This window comes from Lissotriton vulgaris, chromosome 2_1, assembly GCF_964263255.1.
Source record: "Lissotriton vulgaris chromosome 2_1, aLisVul1.2, whole genome shotgun sequence".
NCBI lineage: Eukaryota > Metazoa > Chordata > Amphibia > Caudata > Salamandridae > Lissotriton > Lissotriton vulgaris.
This window is the reverse complement of record NC_141687.1, coordinates 1,583,306,670-1,583,333,946: the sequence shown is the minus strand read 5'-3', so window position 1 is coordinate 1,583,333,946 and position 27,277 is coordinate 1,583,306,670.

The window sequence follows — 27,277 nt, the reverse complement described above, 5'->3', positions numbered from 1 at the left end:
ATGAACTCTAACCGAGGAATTATTTTTTCTTTACTACTTTTCCGTTGGTCTTCTTCTACAGTATGGGGGTGTTGGAAGGGTATGTACGAGTTACATTTATTTCCTTCAGTAGGAAAGTAGGAAGTGGGAACGGATGACACTGATCATTGTTTTGCTGTTGTAGGCATCAGCTATTCCAGGCTGAGAGAAGCATCTTGCCTGGGAAGAAGATAGGGACACTACAATAACTGTTTGTCTTCCCAGGTAATAGCGGCTACAGTGAAAATATATGAGAGTACTGTAGTAATCCTGTGTTTTGTGTTTACAAGTATTCCATTCCCCGCAGTTCCTAACCTAATTCCTTTCCCCTACTTGATCACCTTAATACTCTGTGTATGATATGTCAGAGTTGGGGATATCAGGAGGTGGACCCCTTTGTGCATCGCCCAGACCATGAGGAGTACCTGTGGTCATTACACTTAGCAGTGCACAGGTCTGCTTTTAACCGGGTCTTGTCTGCCAGGCAAAGCATGGGGGTCGATCAAGGCTTTGTGTGAGGGAAGGACACTACCTTTTGAAGTGTACATGTCAGTAACTCCCTTTTACTCTGCCCAGGAAAACCCATTAGTATGCAGATGCAGCTGAGCTTCCTGTGTTTGTGGCTGTCTAGAGAGAATAAACAAAGTGTAGCTGTTATCCAAACCCAGACCCACTTATAAGCACAGAGAACTTCCCACTTTCTAAAAGTGTCATTTCTAGAATGGTAATGTGAAATCCAACTTCACCAGTAAGGATAATTTTTCATTGGCAGTCTAAACATCTTGAACACGAAAAAGCTGCTCCATTCTGATCAGGAATTACCACTTAAAAGTGTTTAAAGGAATTCCCTAAACTAACCTATTAGAAGGGTAGGTCTTACAGTAATGAAAACAAAATGTGCCTTTTTGTAACTACCAGGAAATGCAAAACATAAAAGTGAATGTCATACCTTTTCCTTACACAGCACCATGCACATTGGGCTACTTAGGGCCTACCTTAGGGGTGACCTATGTGTAATAAAAGGGGAGTTTAAGGCTTGGCAACTTGCTTTTAATGCCAAATTGAAGTGGCAGTACACTGCACACACAGGCCCTGCGGTGGCAATGAGGGAACAGATTTCATCTGGAGTCAGGCATTGTTTATTTTTGTGCTTCAGACAGACTGCATTTAAAATTGAAACACATATTTTGGTACTAGTTAAAAACATGGCACATGAGAAATATCAAAAGTGAGGCCTAGTCATTATGAAATGCTTGTGCTGAAAAAAGTGGCCTTTTTAGCTTTGAAGATTAATAGAATGTGTTTCTCTCTTCCCAGCTCATCCTTGTAATCTAATTTCACTATTTCTGTTTTAAGAGACTTTGGCTTGTTGCATATTTGAAAATATATGTATATATATATATATATATTTATAGCATCTCTTTTTATAATGCGTGTGAATTAACAAATGCATCAAATACTACACATGGGGCGAAATGCTTTTTTGCAAGAAAAGCTATCTAAAACATTAAAGCATGTTGCTATGTGCGCTGTATCAACTGTGTGCGCTTTTAAAATTTACACTAAAGCATAATAATGCTATGTTGCACATTGCAATTTTTTTTTCATGTTGTACACAAATATTAGAAAAAAAGTTGCTTTAAACTAATAGCTTGGCTAGGTAAACATTTATAAGGGGTATCAGTATGAGGTAGGGAAGCATAATGGCTGATTTACATGAAATTAATATTCTCTTTTGTGTTTGTTTTGTTTTGGGCCTACAATTAAATGGTTGCCTGTGAATCCAGCAAGGCTGTGACTTGCATTTAAAGAAAAGATCATGCTCAGACTGTGTCAGCTTTTCTCAAGACATGAAGGAGTTAAGGCCACTGTGAACTGTACATTCTTATGATTGTGCCAATGTACCAGTGTTAGTTAAAATATTCGCCCTGATGCGATGTGACAGGAAGAAGGAATTAGAATGAAACATTTTTCATAGCAAATGTTGCAAACTTATAAAATGTATTTACTCATTTATGCTTCGTTTGTTAAAACTGGTGTAGTCAGGATTTTAGAATGATTAAGGATAGTGAGACCTCATGCCATCATGGCTGAGCAATCACGTACATGTTTTCCTGAAGATGCAACATTTTTGTGTAGTCTGCCAAGAATTAAAGTATGAATATTGACCTCTTTGGAGACGTGGTTTGCTTCTAGGCTCATTAGGCTTTAGGGGGCATGTGAGCTCTTGAGAGAAGGAACAGATTGGACCAGACATTCTATGGGTTAGGTGCGAGAAACGTACGCAGGAGGAGATTAAGCATGGGCGAATTTTGCGAATCTGGTGTTCGTGAATTTTGCGAATTTGCGAACTCACAATCCACAAAATCCGTGAATTCTCGCGAATTTGCAGGTTTTTTTTGTGTTCGCAAGGGTTTCTGCCAGTTCGCGAGGGTTTGGTACCAGTTTGCAATTGCGAACTTACTTGTCGGCTCCCAACAGTCGCGACTATGTTGTTTCTACGTCTGGTTCATCATCACAGGTTCCCAGCACCCTCTGTTTCACCACTGCCACCCTCTGTTTCACCCATGCCACCCTCTGGTACATCAATGCCACCCTCTGGTTCATCATCACTGTAGATTATGGGGGAAAAGCAAGCACACATGCCCTGCTTCAACTGACATGAATTAATTTGGGGTTGGTTTATTAATGTGTCACTGTTTTAAAATTCCAGGTCTGGCACCTGCTTCCTTATCAGTAATTTGCTTTCTGTTGCAGTGCAATTTTTTTTTTCCAGGACCTTTGTGGGTTACTTGTAGCTATTCTATGAGCCTGCTGTGAGGGTCAGAGCAGTTTCATACAATTGTTGCAACTAGAACCTGAACTCTGGAGGGGCCCCAATCAGGAAGCACTACAGGGAATGGTTACTAATGATGAGTTTGAACTCTTGCACCTGCTGAGTGCTTTTAGTTTAGCAAAACTTGTTTTTCTGCAATTTTGCGGGATTCGCGGGGCGCGAACTTGCACGAGATCGGATTCGGAAGCCGCGAACTCGTGCGAATATGCGATTAGTTTTTTTGCGACGTGTTAGTTCGCAAGGTTTTGTGCATTTTAGCGAGCCGCTTGTAGCGCAACGGCGCAAAGTTACCCTCGTGGTCGTTCAAGGGCGCGGCCATCTTGTTTGCATGACGTATTTCCGTTTCCGGCGCGATGTGTAATCTCACAAAGTGTGCAGCTCGCTAGTACAATTTTGCGTGTGTTCGCGAGGAAAATCTCGCGCGAACTTACCCGTGCGGTCGTGAACGGGCGCTGCCATCTTGTTTGTCATTCATTGCTATGGTTCTGGGCATGCTTCTTGTATCTTCTCTGTATCATCCTTTGCTTGTTTGAAGGATTCCCTTCTCACACATAGATAAACACTTTAGGGCGTGTATACACATAGTCTGAATTACACACCCACTAGTTTAATCACACCCACATTTTTTTTATATATAGGTCCTGAAGAAAGCCAGCATATTCATAAGGCACTGGCTGAAACATGTCGACTCACCACTGGATGTGAGAGGTCGTAACTCGCCTCCAACATCCAATAGCCTTATTTTTAACCGCTGACGGAGGCCCAGGTATTAAAGTTTAATTTACCAAACAAAATAGAGAGGATAGCACTCCTATGAGACAGTAGTTATAATAGTTAGAGCAAAATTAAGTAGCCCCTAGTAAGTGAGACTCTAGTATTTATAGAGTAAACACAAAAACATGTAATAAGATGACATTCAATGGCATGATAGAGTTCTGAGATATAGTCCACTTGTTTTTATCTTCAATCTTTATTCTTCTGATTCCAAAGCACAGGTTATTCCAGCAGGATTAAACATCACCAACACGTGTTTCGTCCTACACAAGGACTTTTTCAAGGCTTGTAGAAAGGTGAGCTAAGTTGTCCGATGGATGTCCAAAATGCAGTAATAAGCCAAAATTTGTAGAAGAGAATAGGATGTCTAAAAGTAAACGGTGAAAATTAGAATACGTAGGGTAACATTTGACAAATTTCGGTCCAAGGAAACAGTATCAGGGGTCACATAAGACCTAGTTAGTACGCGAACTGCACAATTAAGCAGAAGTCATATACAGGTCAGGTTCTCATAAACGCGCTCCAGATACTGTTTGTTTGAGGTCATGTAACAGTCCTAAACTTAGGCGTCTCAACTTATCATGGTTGTCGTTGTTTATTACTGAACTCACCACGGTCCATGCTTGTGTGTTCGTTTATGAGAACCTGACCTGTATATGACTTCTGCTTAATTGTGCAGTTCGCGTACTAACTAGGTCTTATGTGACCACTGATACTGTTTCCTTGGACCGAAATTTGTCAAATGTTACCCTACGTATTCTAATTTTCACCGTTTACTTTTAGACATCCTATTCTCTTCTACAAATTTTGGCTTATTACTTCATTTTGGACATCCATCGGACAACTTAGCTCACCTTTCTACAAGCCTTGAAAAAGTCCTTGTGTAGGACGAAACACGTGTTGGTGATGTTTAATCCTGCTGGAATAACCTGTGCTTTGGAATCATAAGAATAAAGATTGAAGATAAAAACAAGTGGACTATATCTCAGAACTCTATCATTGCCATTGAATGTCATCTTATTACATGTTTTTGTGTTTACTCTATAAATACTAGAGTCTCACTTACTAGGGGCTACTTAATTTTGCTCTAACTATTATAACTACTGTCTCATAGGAGTGCTATCCTCTCTATTTTGTTTAGTTTATGTGACACACTTCACAGTGTGCACTGACGGCATCTTCAGGTGGTAGGTGCCTTGAGGTTATCAAGCACCCTAACTATTACGTTTTTTTTTATACAATGTGTACTTAATATAAAAGATAAATAACAATTGTTTGTATAGGGTGTTGTGCGGACATTTCCCCTTTGGGAACACTACCGCCCGTTGCTTCTTGTTTCTAATAATTAAAGTTTAATTTACCCTTGGGTACTGGGGACCCCCGCCAAGCCATTTTAAAATCACTATCTTGACACTCTTCACTGCACACTCAGCGACATACCTGCTCCGCTGTAATCAGGCGTCGAAGCACACCCAGGACACACTAGGTGTCACTGGGTGGGCCCGATGATGAAGCATGCCACCAACTAGGTTGGTGGGAGAGGGCTTCATGAACACACTTACCAGGTGTTCCTACCCCCTGACGAAACATACTTGAGTCCTTTATTTTTGGTAATTTCGTAATAGATGAGCTAGTCTCCTTTTGATTAATCATATATAAACCCTGGGGATAAGGACTAGCTTTCTGGTCCTCTCTCTCTCTCTTGATACGCATTGCCTCTTTTGTTCTGCCGCTGCGTCACAAAAGTTATGCAACAATGGAGCAAAAGAGCCGCAAGGGGCTTCTAAATCAGCCCCTACAGACTCAAGTCCAGTCCTTCCTTTGTACACATGGCGATAAGAAGAAATAGTGGTGGTGGATTGATAGTTTGAATATTTTAATGACTGGTTAATGTAGTAGGAAACTTTACTGTTGTCGCTGATCTGCAATCACAATGGACTTTGTCTGTCACTTCGTGTGCTGCGGACTGCTGCCTGCCAGTCCTAGGCAAACCTTTTTAGTACTTTGTTTAGTGAGTTACATAAGAACTTTCAAAGTCGACGGTCCGCAAATCAAGCAATACTAATAACGTAGTAGACCACATGAGATCGGTCAATATATCCCGTGGAATAGTTGTCTATTTGCTATTTCGCCAAAATATTTTGTTATTGTTCTATTGAAATGCTTGATTTGGTTGACAAATCACATCCATGTTTTCTGGTCTTTCTTTCGTTCATGTTGTACATCAGCTCCGCCCAGGGGCAAGAGAACACAGGAGGAGGAGGCTGCTGTTCGCCAGGATGCAGGCCAGGTTCGGGCAGGCGAGGGCTCCTTTGCTGGCTCCGTAAGTTTTAATTTTAATATAGAGTACCTATTTTTTCCTAGCGTTCCTCATTCGATTTTTTCTAAATCGTCTATGATCTTCTTGTAGACGGGATCTAAATTCTTATCCTGCCTCGACTATGACTCCCTGTGGTATTACTAGATTATTTTTATTAGTCTGTCTGTGTAACTAACAAAGATTGCACATTTGGCAATTCCATTGGACTCCCATTCTAGTCAGCAATAGCTCTATGCTCTGAGTGCTGTTCTCTGGGATTGTCCATACTGTCTTTTCAAGTCTTCTAAATGTTTATGCTTTGACAATTGCCAACAATAAAAAGGTGAATGACCACCAAGAAAGAATAAGATACTACTTTACTTTTGGTTTGGATAGGAGGACAATCCATTCTACTACTGTTGCAGGGACAAATCTGCAGAAACAGAACTATGGACACTAAATAATGCATTGCTTAGCTTATCAATTATAATAGGCGCTGTTAGACTTTCCACATACCTCAGTGATAACAGACTTTGTAGTTGAACCCCCAATCTCCTTACTGACTAGATAGTGTGGCAGAGTCATTTAGCTCCCAAAGTCACCGATGATTGATCCCCAATGATGATTAGATTATCCAACGCAGGACAAGAGTACGGAGTCAGAGTCAAGAAGTGTCGGAGGCACGGACTCATGCTTGCAAAAATTCCAAAACCTTTAGCTCAGCCACTCTCTTCTGGAAGACCAAAAATCACAGAGTCTATTTAAATTTAAGAGCTTTATTAAAAGTAAACACATTTATTAAAATCAAGTTTGTCATTAAAGTAAATGTTTAACCCAAAATGGAAAAGTGCTTAGTGCTGACGATTAATTGGACACATTTCTTGTGGTCGAGCCGAGCTCTCACCTGGTTTGAACTTGATCTTGCTCGTGTTCTTAGAAGTCAAGCTTCTGTCTGTTAGGAGAAAAAGTGGTGCGTGTTAAAAATAAAAAGCAAGCATTCATCAGTTGTGCCAAAAAGTGCAGCAAGACAACAGCCTTCCCTGGAAAAAGGGACATTTTTACTTTAGAGTAGACAGCCACAAATTATTACATTGTTTGCTGTTTTTTTAACATTTCTTTATTCCTAGACCAAATATTATATAATAGTGAGTGGTGTATTCTAACATTCTTAAATGTTCTTTGTAGGTGGAACATCTGGTGGCGGGGTCAGCGCGGAGGTGGTGGTGGTGGATGAGGGGAACACTTCTGTGGAGGATGCGGTGCAAGTGCAGGACGACACCAGTGTGCCTGTGAGGGTTCACACGGTGGTGGCGGGCAGAGGTAAGCCATATATTCCTTACTTATTGAGATTGAAGACTGCAGAATGTGCTATCTGGGGCTCTGGGAGGGGGAGGGGGTGCATCAGCAAGTGCAAGGAGCCTGCGCCCGCTATCTGCACGGGTGTATTATAAATCAACCAGGTAGTAGCCTCCTCTAAATATACTTCGACTTAGCTGTGTAGTTTTTGGCGAGAAGAATCACAATCAGATCTGAGATGAACTTGATGGATGGGATGAACAAAAAGCGAAAGAAGGGTGTAAGTAAGTGTGGAAGGACGAGAAATGTAATGATGACTGGCAAAGAAGAATGATATGTGTTTGCTTGGTCCCCGAGGTGGCTGGGAAGGGAAGAATATGGTATGGTGCATGGCTGGGTGAATGATGAAGCAAGGATGGGTGGAAGGAGAACAGCCTGGGTGGGTGAAACAGAAACTGTATGTGCGCATATACTTTGAATGGATGGATGCCTGGATCATGGTACTATCTGACTCTTAAATAGCATATACTCTTAGATAACATATGTGTATCTAGAGAGAGTAGACGGTCACTGGATGAACTAAGTGTTACTTTGAAGAGCATGTAACACCGCACCCGCACGTCCGTTCCAGTGTATGAAAGGCAAGGAAAAGAAGTTGTAATTTTGTCCAAATACTACCATGAATAGTAGCAGTAGTTTGTATTGCAACTGCAAGCACAGCATATATCTGGTTCTTACGGTAGACACTCCCTACCTCTCTTAATAACTTTAGTTTAGTAGTAGTAAGTCATTCATGTGTGGGTGTATCACTGTTCACTCAATAATAAGCAAAGCACCTAAAGTCATCCCATATGTAATCAAATACATCCCATGTGAAGTGATAGATAATCAGATTATTTAGCTTCTTCATTTTCCTTTTCTAGTACTCATTTGCACTGTAGGGTGAAAGCTAAATTAAATAAGCAGTAGCACTTTTAACAGAGTATTCTCAGTGCCACCCGTAATAGAAAAGTAAGAGCTTCACCACCTGCATGTACTGGACCGGTACAGTAACGCAAGTCTGTCTCACTCATCATGGTGTGCGTCTGTTTTTCTCGGGTGCAAGTTCACTGCGCTGGCATTATGCCGGCTTGCATAAGATAAGGTACCAATTTTCCTAAACAAGAGAGAAGAAGAAGAATAAGACTGGTGTACTGTCATAGTCGACTGTAATGGAAGTCCATAGTGCTCGTAGAATTTGTTCCTTAAACTCCCACTAATGTTAGAGCAAGGATGAAGAAGTGGGAGGTTAAATAGATACTGTCCTCAATAGTTATGTACTGTGCTTTCAATTTGCTACTTGTACTGTGACACAACTTTCTGCTCAATCATTTTGTGTTAATCTTAAGGAGCATTGGTTGCAGACTATGTCTTTCTTTCTTCATATAGTTGCTCCTTCCAAATTAAACAGACCATCAAGGAGGGAGCTGGCTCGAATGGCCCGGCAACGGAGGCTGGATGCCACTGTCGCCGAATATCGGCGGCTGGTGGCCCTGGAGAAGGAGGACACGCAGTCTACCGCTACAACATCCACTGGGACAGCTGCATCCTCCCCCGTGCCCCCACGGGCTGCCAGCAAGCGCAGTGCTCCAGCGGTACGGAGCCGGGCTACCAAAGCCAACCGCCACCGCCGAGCAGCAAAGACAGCAGCTTCCCCCCACAGGCGTTTCAAGGCACGCCAGCACCGCCTATCCCTCAGAGTGTCCTACCTGGAGCAGGAGGTCCTAACGTACAAGACCTTGGTGGAGGGCCTCCGCTCCGACCATGCCACCCTCCGCAAGGAGTATGATGCCCTGGCCGCAAAAGTGAACAGCAGCCTGCCGTAGTGACCCTTGCCACTTTTTTAGAGACTTTTGGGGGGTGGGAATTGGGAGTTGGGTTGTTTTTGGGACTTTTGAAGGACAATCGTTGGGGTTAGGGAGGGTCTTGCGGGAGATTATTTTGTTAGGGCTAAAAAAATATACTTTTTGAAACTTTATCTGAGCATACCTTTTTTTTACTGCTTTTGAGTCTGGTGGGTGGGAGTTTAACAGAAAGTTTGTGTTCCTGAAACTTAAGTCTGTGTCATTTTCTTCCTTTAAGTGTAAATGGCTCTCATAGAGTAAGTGAATTCAAGAGTCCTAGGACTTAAGTAGTACTACCGTCAATCTCTTGTCTCTCCTAATACTCCATTATACTACCTCCCACCAAACGCTTATCTTACCTGTAATTTGTGTTTGAAAGTAGGGCTGGGCCCAGGGCTGGCTCCACGGGAAATGGCGATTAAGGTTGGCAATCCTGGGCGGATGAAATGTCCTCCTCATTGCGGTGGTACTAGTGGTGTGACACAGTGGCAGTTGCATGCCTATGGAAAAAAAGAAAATGAAACCTGGTTTGTCCTTACTGTAGCATTACAACGGTACGATAGAGAATATAGCAGGTGACAGTACACTAGAACAGTGCCACAATGTAGCCTAACAAATGGTAAAGTATTGAAAGTATAACTTGTACTTGTGTTGAATTTCTTACTACTACAAGAAATAGTACTGAAGCTGAGTAAGTCTAGAATATATCGTCGGATTCCTTCACCAGCCTGTTGATATGACCTTATCCTCCCCAGCAAGTGTGTGGAATTATTGATGTAATTTAGTCACACATCAAGCAAAACCATACAGCCCGGGGGAAGAGGGTTAGGGTTTGGAAAATGGATGGGAATTGGGGTTTCTTTTTGGGTAGGTTTTGTTGAGAGAAGAAAAAAAAGCACAGCATGGACAAACAATAATTGAAGATAAAGAAATCTTTGGGTACAAAGCTAACCATAAAACTTTTAAGTGACATAAAGGAAGTGCATGCACTGAAAAGTAAGTAGTACTAGAATGCGACAGTACAGGGCTGCAGCGTTTTCACTTGCCTATCTCTGCACTCAGAGAACCACTTCTTACATTAAATTAGGTTTAAAAAATAGCTGAAGTAAAACCTATAGAATGGCTGTAGGGATCAATTTAGAAGCAGAGAGAGATCCAAGAAATGCAGTCACACTCATAGAACAAAACAATGGATACTGTATCTGTATGTTGTTGTAGTTGTCCTGTTGAATTTGGTAAGTAATTTGCATGCAGCAAACAATTCCTCTTATTAGCGGCACTCCTTCATTCCAGCTGACGCTTCGTCCATCAATGTTCGTGACCAGAAGACACCCTGTCCACTGCCTGCCTGGCGGATGCTGAATTGCGGCTCGCTAATGTGAAGCCTGACTCCATCCATTTTTCCCCATTGCACAGACCGAAACCCGGCCTGTAATTATTGAACGAAAAACAGGAAGTGATATTAGAACACCACTGATAAATAAATATAAGGTATGTACGCTGTGTAGTGCAAAAAGTCACACTTTGAGTTTCCTAATAGACAGTACAATATTTTTGAAAGTGCGTACTCTGTCTGAGTCACCTTTTGAAGGATAAATAAGTATGGGCAAATTAATTTAGCGGTCTTTCCCCTCAAGCTAGGTGTACTGTAAACTGTGTTTTAGAACAAAATTAGACCTTCCCAGCAGTGCTCCCACCCAGACCCTTACTAAAGCCAGTCGCAAAAATGTAGAAGACCCCCAATCAGATCTCAAAAAACGAGGCCTAGCAGAAAACTGGTGACAAAACGTACTTTGAAAGTAAAAGTAGGCCCAAATACCCCCTTACCCACCGTGGATTGTATTCAAACCACTTGCAAGCAAGCAAAAGTATCCATAGCCAGCATCGCTCCAAGACTCGAAAACCCCCCTACCCAAACACATGCAACAGAAATACTGCTAACCCTAACGAGCCCTACGTTAAGAATAGTGGCAAAGGCTTTCTTTAACTATGCCAAATCCCCCCTTTCCCACCATGGATTTTCTTCAAATGACTTGCAACCAAAATTACACATTCTCACGAGTGCTCTAAGACCCCAGAACTCAGTTGCAAAAATCTAGAACACCCCGAAACACATGCAATCCTGCTGCTAGGGCTAACCTTAACGAACCCTAAGTTACAAAAAGTGCCAAAAGTCTTTTCCTTATGGATTTTGTCCAAACCACTTCTATCCGGTATTAGACCTTCCCAAGAATGCCCCAAGACCCGCCAACCCACCCGCAAAAAGCACAACACCCCCAAACAGCCAAAAAGGAAAATCTCATACTTACAATATTTCTCGGCCTTCGGTCCAAACGCGCTGTGCAGCTGGGTCATAATTCCCGTTTTCCACCACGGATTTCCTGAAAAGCAAATGCAATCAAGATTAGACTGTCCCAGCAGTGCTCCCAGACCCCAAAACTCACCCACAAACACCCAGAACCCCCCCAAAGAGCACCTCAAGGCAAGCAAGTCAGCAAAAACGCAAAAATATTTCCGCCTCCGATTTGGTCCAAACCACTTGTATCCGGCATTAGAGCTTCCCAGCAATGGCCCCAGAGCCGTCAACCCAGGCGAAAACTAGTAGAAGACCCCCAAACAGCCAAAAAGCAAAAGTACAAAAATGGGGACTTACTCATTTTCTTACCAATTTCCAAAATGACTCCGCGTGCGCTCTGCAGCTAGGCCCTAACTCCCCTCTGCCACCATGGATTTGCTTCAAACCTCTTGCAATCTAAAGTATCCATAGCCAGCAGTGCTCCCAGACCCCGAAAGCCACCCACAAACACCAGGAAACCCCCCAAACAGGCCCCCAATAACGCTACATTGAGCAAAATGTCAGAAATAGCAAAAAAAAAATCTGCATAGATTTTGTCCAAACCACTTCTATCCGGTATTAGACCTTCCCAGGAATGCCCCAAGACCCGCCAACCCACCCGCAAAAAAGCACAACACCCCCAAACAGCCAAAAAGGAAAATCTCATACTTACAATATTTCTCGGCCTTCGGTCCAAACGCGCTGTGCAGCTAGGTCATAACTCCCGTTTTCCACCACGGATTTCCTGAAAAGCAAATGCAATCAAGATTAGACTGTCCCAGCCGTGCTCCCAGACCCCAAAACTCACCCACAAACACCCGGAACCCCCCCAAAGAGCACCTCAAAGGCAAGCAAGTCAGCAAAAACGCAAAAAAATGTCTGCCTCCTATTCGGTCCAAACCACTAGTATCCGGTATTAGAGCTTCCCAGCAAAAGCCCCAGAGCGGTCAACCCAGGTGAAAACTAGTAGAAGACCCCCAAACAGCCAAAAAGCAAAAGTACAAAAATGGGAACTTAGTCATTTTCTTGCCAATTTCCAAAATCACTTCGCGCGCGCTCTGCAGCTAGGCCCTAACTCCCCTCTGCCACCATGGATTTGCTTCAAACCTCTTGCAATCTAAAGTATCTATAGCCAGCAGTGCTCCCAGACCCCGAAACCCACCCAGAAACACCAGGAAGCCCCCCAAACAGGCCCCCGAAAACGCTACATTGAGCAAAATGTCAGAAATAGCACAAAAAAAATCTGCATGGATTTTGTCCAAACCACTTCTATCCGGTATTAGACCTTCCCAGGAATGCCCGAAGACGTGCCAACCCACCCGCAAAAAAGAACAACACCCCCAAACAGCCAAAAAGGAAAATCTCATACTTACAATATTTCTCGGCCTTTGGTCCAAACGCGCTGTGCAGCTAGGTCATAACTCCCGTTTTCCACCACGGATTTCTTGAAAAGCAAATGCAATCAAGATTAGACTGTCCCAGCAGTGTTCCCAGACCCCAAAACTCACCCACAAACACCCTGAACCCCCCCAAAGAGTACCTCAAAGGCAAGCAAGTCATCAAAAACGCAAAAAAAATTCCGCCTCCGATTTGGTCCAAACCACTTTTATTCGGTATTAGAGCTTCCCAGCAATGGCCCCAGAGCCGTCAACTCACCCGCAAAGAAGTAGAACACCCCCACAAGTGCTGAGTCTTTCTTCATTGGGCGTAAACCAGCCCTCTGCTTTGAGGGAAATAGGAGTCTGGAGGAGGAGGATAGAGGAGCATGTTCTTCTGAACTTGTGAACTTGGGGAATGCAGACTGCGGCACCTTCAAATCAATAAGCAAACAAGTGAAGACAGATCTGCTGATGGGCTTGTTTTTGTGATTAGGTGATTCAAGTTTTAATTAAATTAACTGTGCAAAACAAAGAAAGACAGACACACAGGAATAAAAGTGAATAAGGATGAAAAAGAAAGTTATTGATTCATTTGTCTCATTTTCAGGGCTCTGTGTCAGGGAATAAGAATAAGAGTTCGTCATCATACTCTGCGAATTCAGGCAGGGTGAGGTCAGTGTCACCGAACAGAGAACAAATTCCCTCATCTACGTTGCTGTCCTCCTCGTCTTCATGCGGCGTGCTGTCTCGTACTTTGTAATCTGGTGGTATGAGGTGCTGATTCATTTTGATCATTGTTAACCTCTCCACATTTTTGGCCTAGTTAGCCAATCCTCTTCTGCATCCAATGTTACTGTTGTGTCTGGTGCAGATGATCCGGTTGCCGGTGTCTTTAACAGCTGAGAGGTCACTTGTGCCACAGCCACAGGTGCAGAAGTGGATCGTTTTGACTGGGGATGGCCTGCTGATGCTGATGCACTGCCTTTTCCTTCAATGTGCTGCCGTTCTCTTTTAAACCTCTTGGCTGACAAGGCTAGCCAACGTTTGTACTTTGTAACATCTTCATCAGCAAAAGGAAAGAATGCTCGGCCTGCCAGCGCCTTTTTGTAGTGTGGGTCCAGAATAGTAGCACAAACGTAATGCTGTTCTGAGTGGATCATTTTAAGACGTTCATCACCACGTAGGCGCTCTAATAATTTCTCCGCCAAAACAAAAGGGTCTTGATTTTTTCATCTGTTTGAAACACAGTAGACACCGCCTTCAGTTGGTGCTCCAGCATGCACAACAATGGGATAGCTTTTCCCAAATTACAGTCCTCCTTGCTGACTGCACGCGTGAAGACCTCAAAAGGACGAAGCATGTCTGTCAGGATTTTAACTAGGTCCCGTTGCGCCGCATCTATCCTCAGGTCCTTCTGAGCTGTACCCAGTGTTAAGAAATAGTGATCGAGTACCGTATACTGCTCATACAGACGTTCCAACGTGTTGGCACCTCCTGGGTGAGTGCTTTCACTGGCATTCGACGTTCAAGTAGCAGGCTCCTCAGATGCTTCTGGGCCTTAAAAGAATGGCTGAAATGGTTGCACATTCTTCGGCAGGTGGCCACTAACTCGCACGCTGGACTGTCTTCATCACTCAACAACCAGGTTTATACAGTGCGCCAAACACGGCACTCTGAAATATTCACCCAGCTCCATGGCCTTAACTACACTGGCGCCATTATCCGTGGAAACATAACCAATCTGGCGTTTTTTTGGGGACAGCCAGTGAAAGACCTTTGTGTCAAACTCATCCAAAATGTTTTGTGCTGTATGACGTTTCTTCAAGCCAAACATGGCTAGTGTTGCATGTTTCCGAGCAGCTTTAAAAACTTGGTCCGGGTCAACACCTGCGTTTAGCTTTGCTTTAACACCTGAAAAAGAGACCCAGTGTGCAGTGATGCACATGTAATCAGCGCCTGCGCCACTGGTCCACATGTCTGTTGTCAGATGTATAGTGTGAACAGCACTCTTCTGCAAAGCTGCCCCAATCACCTCCAGCACATCTTCATGTAGTGCTGGAACTGCAACTCTGGCAAAATAGAACCAGCTAGGAACCTTCCATTTTGGGCAGAGCGCTGCCACTAATTCTAGAAAACCAACCCCTTCTACAAAAGAAAAAGAGAGAAGGTCCAGAGCTAGCATTTTAGCCAGCTTAGTGTTATACAGATGCGTCAGTGGGTGGTTGCGTTCATAGGGCGCTTCTGTAAACAACATGTTTCTAATGTTGCCCTGGACCAAGCATTTACGGGATGATGATGATTTCTTCGACCCAGTTACGCTCGCTGATGAACTTTTTCGCATTGGTGTCTCACTCTCTCCCACACTCTTAGTGTGGCTCACATGGGGTGTGCTGCTGACAGGGGTACTGGGTGTAAGTGAAGTGTTTGACACGTCTTCTTTCTCCTCGTCATCATCAGATGAAACATCAACGTTTTCTTGACTTGCAATTCGGGCTTCCTTGATCTCCTTTAGGTGCGCAAACCATTGGACAGCATGCTGTCTCTCAAGATGACCTCTCTGGCCTCCGGTACCATAGTTGGTACCAAACTTACCACGACTAACTGCAGGCTTACAAATGCTAAAAATGGCGAGGTTTTCCTTTTTTGGGCAAACACTAAAGAAGTCCCAAACTGCTGACTTGAAATGTCTTTGAGGGCCGGAGGAGGCGGCGATACTGGCGGTGGTGGTCCTGCTGCTAATGCCAGATGAAGTGGAGGATGTGGATTGCCGAACTTTAGTACGTTTTGCACTTTCACCACCACTAATTGAGGTCGAGGTGGATGGAGGTCCCTTCTGGCGAGGAAGAAATATGGAAGCGGTACGTGTTGGTGTACTAGTTAACTCCAATGATTGTGGTGTTTCTTCCATTGCCTCCTCGTCGACAACATCATCACGCTCAGCAGCTTCTGGGGCTAGGGTCAAAATGTCTGTTTGCTGCATGCCCGCTGGGGCTGCAGTGACCTTTATGATGACTGTGTCGTCGTCGTGACAGTCTTCATCAGCAGCAGTATCCGCCACTTCTTGTTGAGCCTCATCACACTCCATAACTATGAGACGTTGGACGAGCTTCCTTTTACGCTCAGCTACCTTTGTCAGATCATGGTGTGCCTCACTCTCAGCCGGCAGTGGTGCTGGTTCCCAATTTTGATCCGTATCATCAGAAGGAGGTGTGCTTGAAGAAGATGTAGACGCCACCCTTGATCTTTTCCTTGCTAGGGATGAGGAAGACAATGAATGATCAGGAGGAGTGGCTTGCTCAAATGATACCTCGGCTTGATTGTCGATTTCCTGATGTGCCCCTACTTCTGGCGGAACAACTATTGTGGGCACTTGTGACCCTCCATGCACCTCTGCTTGCCCATCTCCTTTCGCTGCCTCTCCTTCCAAAAGTACCTGGGCTTGTACTTGCACATGTGGTTGTTGTTGCGGCTGTGGTTGTTCAACACTCATCAGATGAGTTACAACAACCTGTGTTGATTGAGGGACATTGCTGCTACTTTCTTGCGATGAGCCAACATCACTGCTCGATGGTGATTGAACAACTAGACTAAGTGCCTCTGCAGCACTCAAGGGCTTGGACTTAAGTTGGCGTGGTGGTGGTGGTGGCACTGAGCCCAATGGAGCGGGGGTGCTGCTCCCAGCTTGGTCCCCAGCAGATCCCGCTGCTGCTGCAGGCGTACTTTTTTTTTACTCCCAAAAAATTTGGCGGGCGGCACACCAGTCTCCTTGGTAACTTGCTTCTTCTGCTCCTTACTGGCAACTTTCTTGCTAGAGGAGCTACGGGGAACTTTTTTTGGGGCCATCTTCTTCAGAGCAGGTCAGAACAGCAGGCCGCAGTTGCACGAGTTGCAGACTTGTCTGTGGCCGGATGTGATGTTGCGTGACGTTATGCTGCACACACACACCTCTGCAGGACTTCTTCCTGGCACTGGTGGTTCTCTTGAGTCTTGTGCACCTAAAAGCAATGGAAGACAGAGGAACATCAGTTCAGTTATACACCCCAGAAAATCGAAAATCACAGAAAAATCAGCACAATCCCAAGCCCTCCATGATGTTTAAATTCAAGACACCCCACAGAAAGACTAGGCCCATGCAACACTCACTACCCCTGGGCATAAAGGTTGAAAGCTAGGCAGAATAGTTGCAGACCTAAGAACACTGCCTGCATTCAAAATGGCCCCTTGCCTCCCAGCACTCAAAATGGCCCCCACCCACATGGCCTGTCCCTATGAACACCCCAAAAAATAGAAAAACACAGAAAAATCAGCACAATGCCATGCCATCCATGCCCTCCATGATGTTTAAATTCAAGACACCCCACAGAAAGACTAGGCCCATGCAACACTCACTACCCCTGGTGAAAAGGCCACAACAACAGCCCCCAAAAAAACGAAATTCACAGAAAAATCAGCACAATCCCAAGCCATCCAGACCCTCCATGATGTTTAAATTCAAGACACCCCACAGAAAGACTAGGCCCATGCAACACTCACTACCCCTGGGCATAAAGGTTGAAAGCTATGCAAAATGGTTGCAGACCTAAGAACACTGCCTGCATTCAAAATGGCCCCCTGCCTCCCATCACATGGCCAGGGCCTGCCTGTAGCAGCACTCAAAATGGCCCCCACCCACATGGCCTGTCCCCATGAACACCCCAAAAAATCGAAAAACACAGAAAAATCAGCACAATCCCATGCCATCCATGCCCTCCATGATGTTTAAATTCAAGACACCTCACAGAAAGACTAGGCCCATGCAAGAATCACTACCCCTGGTGAAAAGGCCACAACAATAGCCCAAAAAAACGAAAATCACAGAAAAATCAGCACAATCCCAAGCCATCCAGGCCCTCCATGATGTTTTTATTAAAGAGACCCCACAGAAAGACTCAGTCCACCCACCACTGAGTACCCCTGGGCAAAAGGCCCCAACAACAGCCCAAAAATCGAAAATTCCAAAATTGTAGTTGCAGCAACTGTAATGCCCCAAACAAACTTACTTGTGAAATTTCTAATCCAAAAGTGATCCAAAGAAAGTCAAAAAGGCCTCAAATCCAAATATCCAGCAGCATCCACAAAAAGTAATCCTTCCAGGTGAAGAATCCGAATGAAAGTGACCAGCACATGAAGAAAGCACTGGGAGGAGCCTGCTGGACAGGAACAGGAAGTTGGAGACTGTGGGGCACTTCCTTCCCCCCCCCCCAAAATGGACTCCTTGCAAAAAAAGTGCAGGCAAATGTCAACCTGAGAAGTTATTCTGATAAAAAATCATCGTTTCCAGAAGGTTTATGCTGCTTGCTGGTGGATTTCTTGTGCAGAATTGCAAATTTTGTATTTTCGCGAGTGCGAGATTGTTGCTGCCCGCCGCATGTACGTGTTCGCAATTGCGAACTCCCGCGATACGTGATCACGGCGTACTCGCGTTGACAAACTCTCGCTGTGCAAGGTGGCAAGCTGCGATGACATAATCGCAGTCGCCAAACTCCCGCGGGATCCCGCAGCAAGATCCAAAATGGCTCAGCACTTGCAAAATATCGAGAAAAACAGCTCGGCAAACGCTGAATGACGGTAAGTGAACGCCGCGCGCCGCAAAATTGTATCACCAAGAAAAAAAAATCCGCTGCGTGCGAATTTGCGGATCTCAGTGAATTCGCGTTCGCGGACTGGGAATTTACCGAAAATCCGCGAAATCCTCGAGCGGAACGGATTTTACGCCTATGCTTAGAGGAGATCGCTGAGGGTAAAGATTGCGTCCGAAGAGAGGGGAGGATTTCCCTTGCTCTTGTTTTTTTAGAGAGTCCTGGCACGTCACAAATTTGGCACGGTAGGCCAGGTTCCTCTGTGGTCTTGGAAGGGCGGGCTGTCTCACTCCTTTTTTGCTCTTTAGACACAGAGATGCAGAGAGTGCAGCTGATTAGGATAGAATTAGATGCTAAATTCTAAGTTTATGCTTTGACTAATTAATTAGGTCTGAAAAGATTTATTTTTCATATGCATTTATTTCTCTTAATGGGAGATTTTTGCAAACTATTTAATTATTGATTAGCCTCGCAAGACAATTATTTCTTAGAAACTCTTTAAGAGTTTTGACTGCTATTTTGCACCACATTTTCTTTTCTACATGTGATGCTTATATGCAGACTGTAATATGTTCTGTATTAATGCTATTTTTCCTTTTTTCCAAATTCTGTAACCTGATTGATATTTTACTAATTAATAAAGGGTCGGAGAAAAAACCTTAACTTTTGACTAGAAAATCAAACCCTTTAAATTACTCAACAACTCTCTTCATTGGCTAAATTAATAATTGCATTTTTGACTGTTCATGATCATTTAAAGTCTCCTGAAGGTAATACATGGTGTCAAGGGCCCAACACCTTCTCAGAGGTAAATTAGAGGTACCATGAGGGTTTTGCATTGAGAAATTACCAGATGAAATTACTGCTGCATCAGCAGGCCTGAGCTAGGTTTGAGAGGCTACTTCTGTGGGTGGCACAATCAGTGATGCAGGTCCACTAGTAGCATTTGGAGTACAGACCCTGGGTATATGGTATACCACTTTACAAAGATGAATTATGCTAAACAGGTGTAAACCAATTATACCATGTTAAGAGGAGAGAGCATGTGTACTTTAGCCCTGGTAAAGTGCCTAGAACAAAAAAAGGAGGTCAGAAAAATAGGAGGAGGAAGGCCAAATATTTGGGGTAACCCGCAAAAAGAACCATTTTCAAAAGCGGAAGTTTGAAACATAAGCTTCTAGATGGGCTACAGGACTTTCTATTTGGCTCTGCTCATAGGTAACTCATTGCAGGAAAGGGAGGTAAATTAACAGTGAATTCTATCTTAGTCCACTCTGAAGGTTTCAGATAATTTTGCTCTTACAACCATACCTTCTCTCACACCTGCCTTTTTGAAGAAGACTATAAATAAAGGATTAAGTGCTGCTCAAAACCAAGCTACCACTACAAAAAGAGATGCTTTTGTGCTTCTAAAGTAATTTCTATTTCACTGGACAGGAAGAGCAATAGAGAAGAAAACAGTACAGTCCAAATTGCCTGGGATGGACTGTTTCAATGTTTTGAAGAAATAATCATCCAACTATCCTATGTGTTGTGTTGGACAGTTTAAATGAGGCTGTTGAAGAAAGGTGGTAAACTCTAGTAATTGAGAAATACATCTTTACTCGCAAAGGATGCAGGTCACCAATAACAGAAAGAAGGAATTAAGTAAGGGACCCTCTCAAAGACCAAATATTGAGGATAAATTGTTTGGCAATTAAAACCTAACCCGGCAAACTGGTATAGTCCAAGCTTCTGATAATTGAAATATGGTATAAGCATGTGTATCACAATATATTGAATGGTGGTGAATTCATCTAGGTTGTAAGCACATATTTGAATGCACTGTACAACTCAACTCCCTTCAGATACCCTGTGAGGAAAGGGATGTGAGTAGACCATGTAATATGGTCGGATAAACAAACGTACACTGTAAAATAAAAAAGATGGATGGATCTGTAAAAAAGTTGTAGTTTGGTTAAATAAAGAATTAGAATAGTGTACACCCCATAGGCTGTGTGGTCATTATTTCACTTACAGTCTAATTGTAAATAGTGTAATATCAGTGAGGGATGACTTCACCCATTCCTTAAGTTAATTTACCAACAATTAGTTAGTTTGGAAACAATCTAAATAAATATGCAACCAGTCACCATTTTGATCTGAACATGATGCTCAAACGTGCAACAGTTGCCCTGGTAGTTACTCACATGATGCATATTTAAAGGTGATATGGGGTCCCAATCCTGTTTACAATTACACTCCTGTTACATTAAATCCATGTTACACAAAATCTATGGAATCCACAGGGTCTCCACTGAAAGGTGCAACGAGGAAAATAAAAAGTGGCACTATCTGTTCATTCCAAGCCCATACAGGCTCTTATTACGTCAGCGGAGTGGAATTACTTCATGGAATTCCATTCCACCTGATTAGAAACACAAAAACAATTATATTCATTATATTTTTAGAATGAAATATATTCAATTTGTAACTAACATAAACATAATTCAAGAACACATTACACATAAATATTACAAGAAATGTTAAAAAAATATTCAAAACTAAAAATACCTAAATTGCTATAACAATTTAAAAAACTTTTAACAAAAATAAACACACTGTCAACACAAAAATGCAAACCATATTGCAAAAAAACGTATTACAATAAACTTTCTTTTTTTAATAAAAACATATTTTGAAGGATTAAAAAATAAAACATTTTAAAAAAATGTAAATCAGAAATGATAGCTTCTTAATATTCAAATTTTATATTAAATAAAATAAATGAAAAATCCACAATAAACACTACTAAAATTCATCCATAAATATCTAAACTTTTTAACATCATTATTTATATTAAAAAATACAAACAATATGTCCCTCAAATGCATAAAAGCCAAATATTATTATTTTTAATATTTATAAACTACCCAACTCCTGCAAACACCACATCCAACTACTAAGCATTTCTAAGTTCTACACATTTTATTATATAATCTTAAATTTTAGAAAAAATTCATTTTTTGGAAATTATATCTAAATAACTAAACATTTTAGTTCAAAATTGTTAAATAAAATGTTTTAAACATTTAAATATTAAAAATATGAAAAATGCATATTTGTTTCTCCTCATCCTTAACCTCTCAAAATCCAATATCCCATTCCTAAAAATATTTATATTCTAAAAATATTCAACAAATAATTAAAATACTTTAAAAGATTACATTAAATATTAAAATCATTTTCAATTTGCTTCCCACCCTTATCCCTATAAACTCAATATCCTGCTTCTAAAACTATTACCATTCAAAAAAATATATATATTAATAAATAAAAAATTATAACAGATTTATTTAAATAATAGATATTTTTTAATTACTCGCCATCCTTAGCCCCTATAAAACAACATAATACTACAAAAAATATATTTAACACGTTTACCACAGCCATTATTTCGGCGCAGTGCGGGCATTCTAAGGAGTGGGCGGGGCTGCGTAGGCCGTTGGCCGTTCACAGCACAAGCCAGGTAGTGCTCGCGACGGCCAACGGCCGACGGGAGCACGGAAGGGGTTAACAAAACATTTATAATATTATTAACATTATAATTATGATACAAAACAAAAATTACGTACAAAAATAATTAAAATTACATAAAATAAATAACACTTAAAAAAGAATCAATATTCTATACAACTATATTTTTAACATCAATATTTTTAAAATTGATATTTTAAACTAAACCTATTTTGATATTTTAAACATCAATAATATTTACCTCAATATTTTGTTATCACAATATTCTTCACTCGATATTATTGTCACTCAATATTTTACATTAGATATTCTGGCTCAACACCCTTTGGGTGCCGCAACCCATGCACCGTCCAGCAAGTCCAGCAGACCTATTGCGGAAATTTGAGATTCTGTCCTTCTCTGGTTCAATAACCACATCATGTCTCCCCACAACATCAATGTTATCCTTGGCAGGTCCAACAATAAAGTATTCAATGCTGGCAGCGTGTCACCTTTGGAGCTAGGGATGGACATAAACTGAGTACAAATCCACCATCATGCCCTCCCATTCGCCAGTGACTGCAACATATGTGCCCACGGGGTCATGCCACATATCCAGGAGTAAATGGGGTAGAAGCTTGAGCTAAAATTGCTCACCCCTCTGGAGCCAGCCATATAACCTGCATGAGCACGTAGCACAAGGCTGTAGTGGTCCAGTGCTTTGCATTAATTTCCCTTCAAATTGGTTCTTTTAAAAGGATCATGTAGGGAGATTGCCTTTTAATGTATTGTAGGACTATTGTATATTTATTTTTGTTTCCTAAGTCATCAATGTTCCAGGTCATACTTTTTACTACAGGCCTCATGTGGGGTCTTGATGAGAGCTTTTTGCTTGGTTCCTTAATCTTGAGTAAGTGTTGTGTTGAAGTCTTTGAAATTGTTCCATAGCCTCATGGGTGAGTGGTAAGAGTGGGCCCCCCATCCCTGAGTTGGTGTGGGTATCTGTCCTATGTGTGCGTGTCGTCTAAGCTAAACAAAACCTGTAAGGTAAAATACAACACATTGACTGTAACATTTCCAGTTTAATAACTTCTGCCTCCCTGCAACCCTACTCATGGGTCTAAAACCACCCACTTCCCCAACTTGCATGGTGTCTGTTACCCCTGTGCTAGGTCATTCCAGGGTGTGCCAGCTATGACACGTGGTACTCAAACACGACTCAAGTCTCTATTGTTGACAACATAATCTATGATTCTCCTGCTCGAGCAATTCACATCCTGACCAGTTTTTTCCAGTGCAAGGACTCCATCATGAATGGACATAGCTTGTACTCACTCAGCGTCTATGTCTGGGACCAATAGTCTTGGATAACGTCCATCAATCTCAGGCATTGACGTTGTCATTTACCCTGTGTCCTATCCTCCTCCTGACGATCATCTCTAGTTGTACTCTCCCCTCCTGCTCGGCCAAGAGCACGACCTCTCTGAGCATGTTGAGGTGATCGATGCTCAACCACTCGCCTACCATCAAGCCAAGCCCAGCTTTCCTCCGTTGAATTGAAGTGCCATGATTTCCCATCAGCCACCACTCTGAGTTGTGCAGAAATAACATGATATATTTGAGATCCCTGTAATGTAGTTCTCCCTTTATGGCCTCAAAACTCCAGTGCTGGCCTTGAACCTTTAACATAAAACCAGGGAAGAACAGAACCACAGTGTTTTCATACTGAAGGTCCCCATGTGAGCATGCCACCTGAAGGATAGCATCCCTGTCCCTGTATTTCAAGGTCTGGGATATCATCATACAAGTGGGAACTCTGGGTTTAGGTTTGGAGATAGGTGCTCTGTGTAGTTGCAGAATTATGAAGAAGGTAGACAATAGTTTAGGGAGCAATTGGTTTAGTATTAAGTCCTCCAGGAAGAGATCAACACTGGGCCCCTCTGCCCCTTCCAGGATCCCCGCCACTCATATGTTGTTTCTTCGTGCTCGCCCCACCTGTTCCTCCAGCTTAGCTGCCATAGCTGCATGTTGCTTGGTCAGATGGTACACATGTTCCTCCAGCCATTTGGATGATTGTTATAATTGTGGTATATTGATTTCAGCTACGGGGATATTTTTCTGACATTTTATAGAAGTCAGGCCTAGGTAGATTCTCATCCATGGTAATGGCATCTAATTTTGGTTCAATCGTTCCCTTCAAATCAGTGATGGCTGCCATAATGGCACTGAGGGTAGACTTGGGAGATTCCACCTGGTCCAGTAAGTGCTCCAAATAAGGCTGGCACCCGGCCCTTTGGGTTTACCATAACTACCTCCATGATGGGGTGGGCCTATCTCAGGCAAACAAGACCTAATTAGTGTCCAATTTCACCCCTATTGCCTCTTCAAGATATTGACTTCACGGGCTACTGCACAGGATAACTGTACTGCTTCTAGGATCCTCAGATACCTTGCAGGGGGTTTGAATACCAGGTGCCAGGTCCCAGGGTACACAGCATGGTTCTGCACCTCACCATGCATAGATATCAGACAGCAGACTTAGGTTTAATCATGTAATTGTTAGGCTGGTTCGCATTTGTTATAGCATACACCTATCCTCCTTTCCTACCCTCTTGTTGGATGTGCCTGGCCTTTCAGGGAGCAGACCTTCTACCACCATTCATCTCTCAGGCATGGGTCACAGAGCCACCTCATCCCACTTACCCAATCTCCAAGGGCGCCCGTAATTGCTATGTGCTGTTCTCTCTTGAAGTGGGAGATCCCGTTCAGTGCCAGAGGGACCCAGAGCAGCTGCGCTCTCACTCCAGATTCCCCAGCACTTCTGGTGATCTCAGCAAGGCACCTATCATTCTCCACAGGCTGCAATCCCTGGCCTCACTCCAGCCTCAAACCTTGTTAGCCCCAGCATCAGGCACAGCTGTCCCTCTCACTTGCTTTTTTTCAATGTTTCCTAGGGGATGAACAACCCAATGGCCCCCTTGCATCAGGGCTGAGCCGTTCACTGCACATTCGCACCCCACAGCCACAGTCAGGACACTGGGCACCGCTCCCTTGCGGCCCGGTCAGGGTACCAGCCCCAGCACGCACAGGGCTTGCCAGCCTCCGGCCTGACTGTCGTCGGAGTTCCGCTGACAAACATAGGGAGACAGGAGAGGGACACATAAGCTACCTGTATTGATTCTGATTTGAAACAATAGGACATAATCAAACTCAGAACTCTCAATGAGGCTTATGCACTGCTGCACCTTTAAATATTACAGGTACAAAAGAAACTCAGCACTCTCATGCTGAGGCAAGGAAACAGATTCAGGTGCATTTAAAATTATACACATGCATGTATTTATTAATTCAACACTTTTAAAAGCAAGGCAACATGTGTATTGGTTAATGCAGATTTGCAAACATCAACCAAAAGGAGCCAACTGCAGATACCATATGCATTAAGCAAATAAACATATACAATATACACATGGAGCAAAGAAACTCAGGAAATATGTACATACAGTGGATAAAAAGAACACCTAACTAAGCAAGATTCACTCATCATTATGGACAGCTCAACCGGGAAGCCCTTGATGGTTAGCCAGAAGTCGTGATTGGGAGCTGCTGAATATTTTCCCTGTAATGGTGCATCCACCAAAATGGGTAAGCTTAAGATTCAGCGCCAAGATTTTCCGCCTTTAATACCTTCGACTCAACCTGAGGAGAAGATGGCCCCATTTCTTCCGTTGCAAAAACCAAGCTGACCGTACTGGTCTATGACAGGGTCAGGACAGAAGTTGGGCAGGCCCCTGTATTTTGACTTCGAAACATAGCTGTACATTCTGCACATTTCTATGCCAACAACAATCTCTGCCCTGTGAATGGTTCCAAGCACGCATCCCACACTACATGTTTGAGCTGACTCTGCACAGTGAGGAACAAAAACAAGTGAAGAGCGGAAACATCCCAGCCCCACACTGCAACTGTGTGAGAGCACAGCAAATTAGGTCGATAGTGAATGTACTGTTCCTGCCAGCATTACAACACCTCCACACCCTTAACAGTGTGCCCTTTCAGCTGGATAAAAGTCTTGAGAAGGGGCAGATCATTTTACGGATAGTTTAGCTAGAATTGCGGTGGTGGCTTGGAGCTTCTCTAAAGAGTGGCCATCCAATGTGGTGCTTTAGCCACACGCTGTGAAATTTATTTTTTGGATCAGGAAAATATTATATTATGTTCAGAAAATGTAGTTAATTGTGTTTTTGTCATTGTTTAAAGCTAGGTGTTATCCAGTTTAACAATATTTATGTTGTCACAACTGTCTGTTTCGATATTTTTGACATGATCTATTTTTAATTATAAGTGCTGATATTTTTTTCCTGATATTTTTGTTTTTGATATGTGTTAAATTATATATTTTTATTGTCAATATGTTTTTAAACTGCCTCGGCGGGTCTTGGGCTCAAAATTCCACGGACCTGATAATTCTCGCCTCAGTGCCTATTCCAATCATGGAGTCTCACTCTGCAACTCTGGGCAATAGCTTGCTTAATCTCCACAACGGCCCCCACAATGCTAAGGATGCCTGGCCTCCACCTTGGGGATGCCCAGGAGTGGACGCCTCACAGGGAAAGCCAGGATGGGTTCCAAAGTGGTAATCGTACAAGCGCCTTGAGACCCTTGCGGGTGAGTTAGTGTGCTATACAAGTATCAATTTACAATTTTTTAAGTCGATCATTGTGGTATCAATATTATGTTAGTGAACCCTCAGTTATATTTAGTGTATCTGTAATACATATATTCAAGAGGGTAGATGGATAGAGATTTATTTCTGTGTACTGTCGAAAGCAGAGCACAAATTTAAATGAAAGTATGTCTTGTATAACTGATTATAAATGCTTGACAAAAGAATAACCGTTAGTAAACAAGTATTACAAATAAAGTTCTTTGTTGTAGATGTTACATTTTTTTTACAATGCCTGACAAGAGAGAAAGATGAGAGAAAAAGAGAAAACAGTACTATGAACTGCAAACTGAGAAATACAAATATTATAAGGAGGAGAAAATCCAGAGGGAAAAAAAGGACACTGGTATGAGTACTAAGCAGTTTCTAAAAAACATTTGTTGTACAATGCAAAATGTGACTACAGTCAAGTGTAAAAATGGAAGGAGCATGTGTTTCTGAAAGTAGGAAATGCTCTAAGAAATCAGAGACTTTCTCATGGGAGATAGAAACAGTTTACGGATTAAAGAGTTAAAATGTTACAGACTAGAGCAATACAACATTTGATTAGAAGAATCAGACATATAAGAGAAGTTTTGCATTTAAGCAAAAGGAGCCCATTGAGAGTGTTGTTTGGAA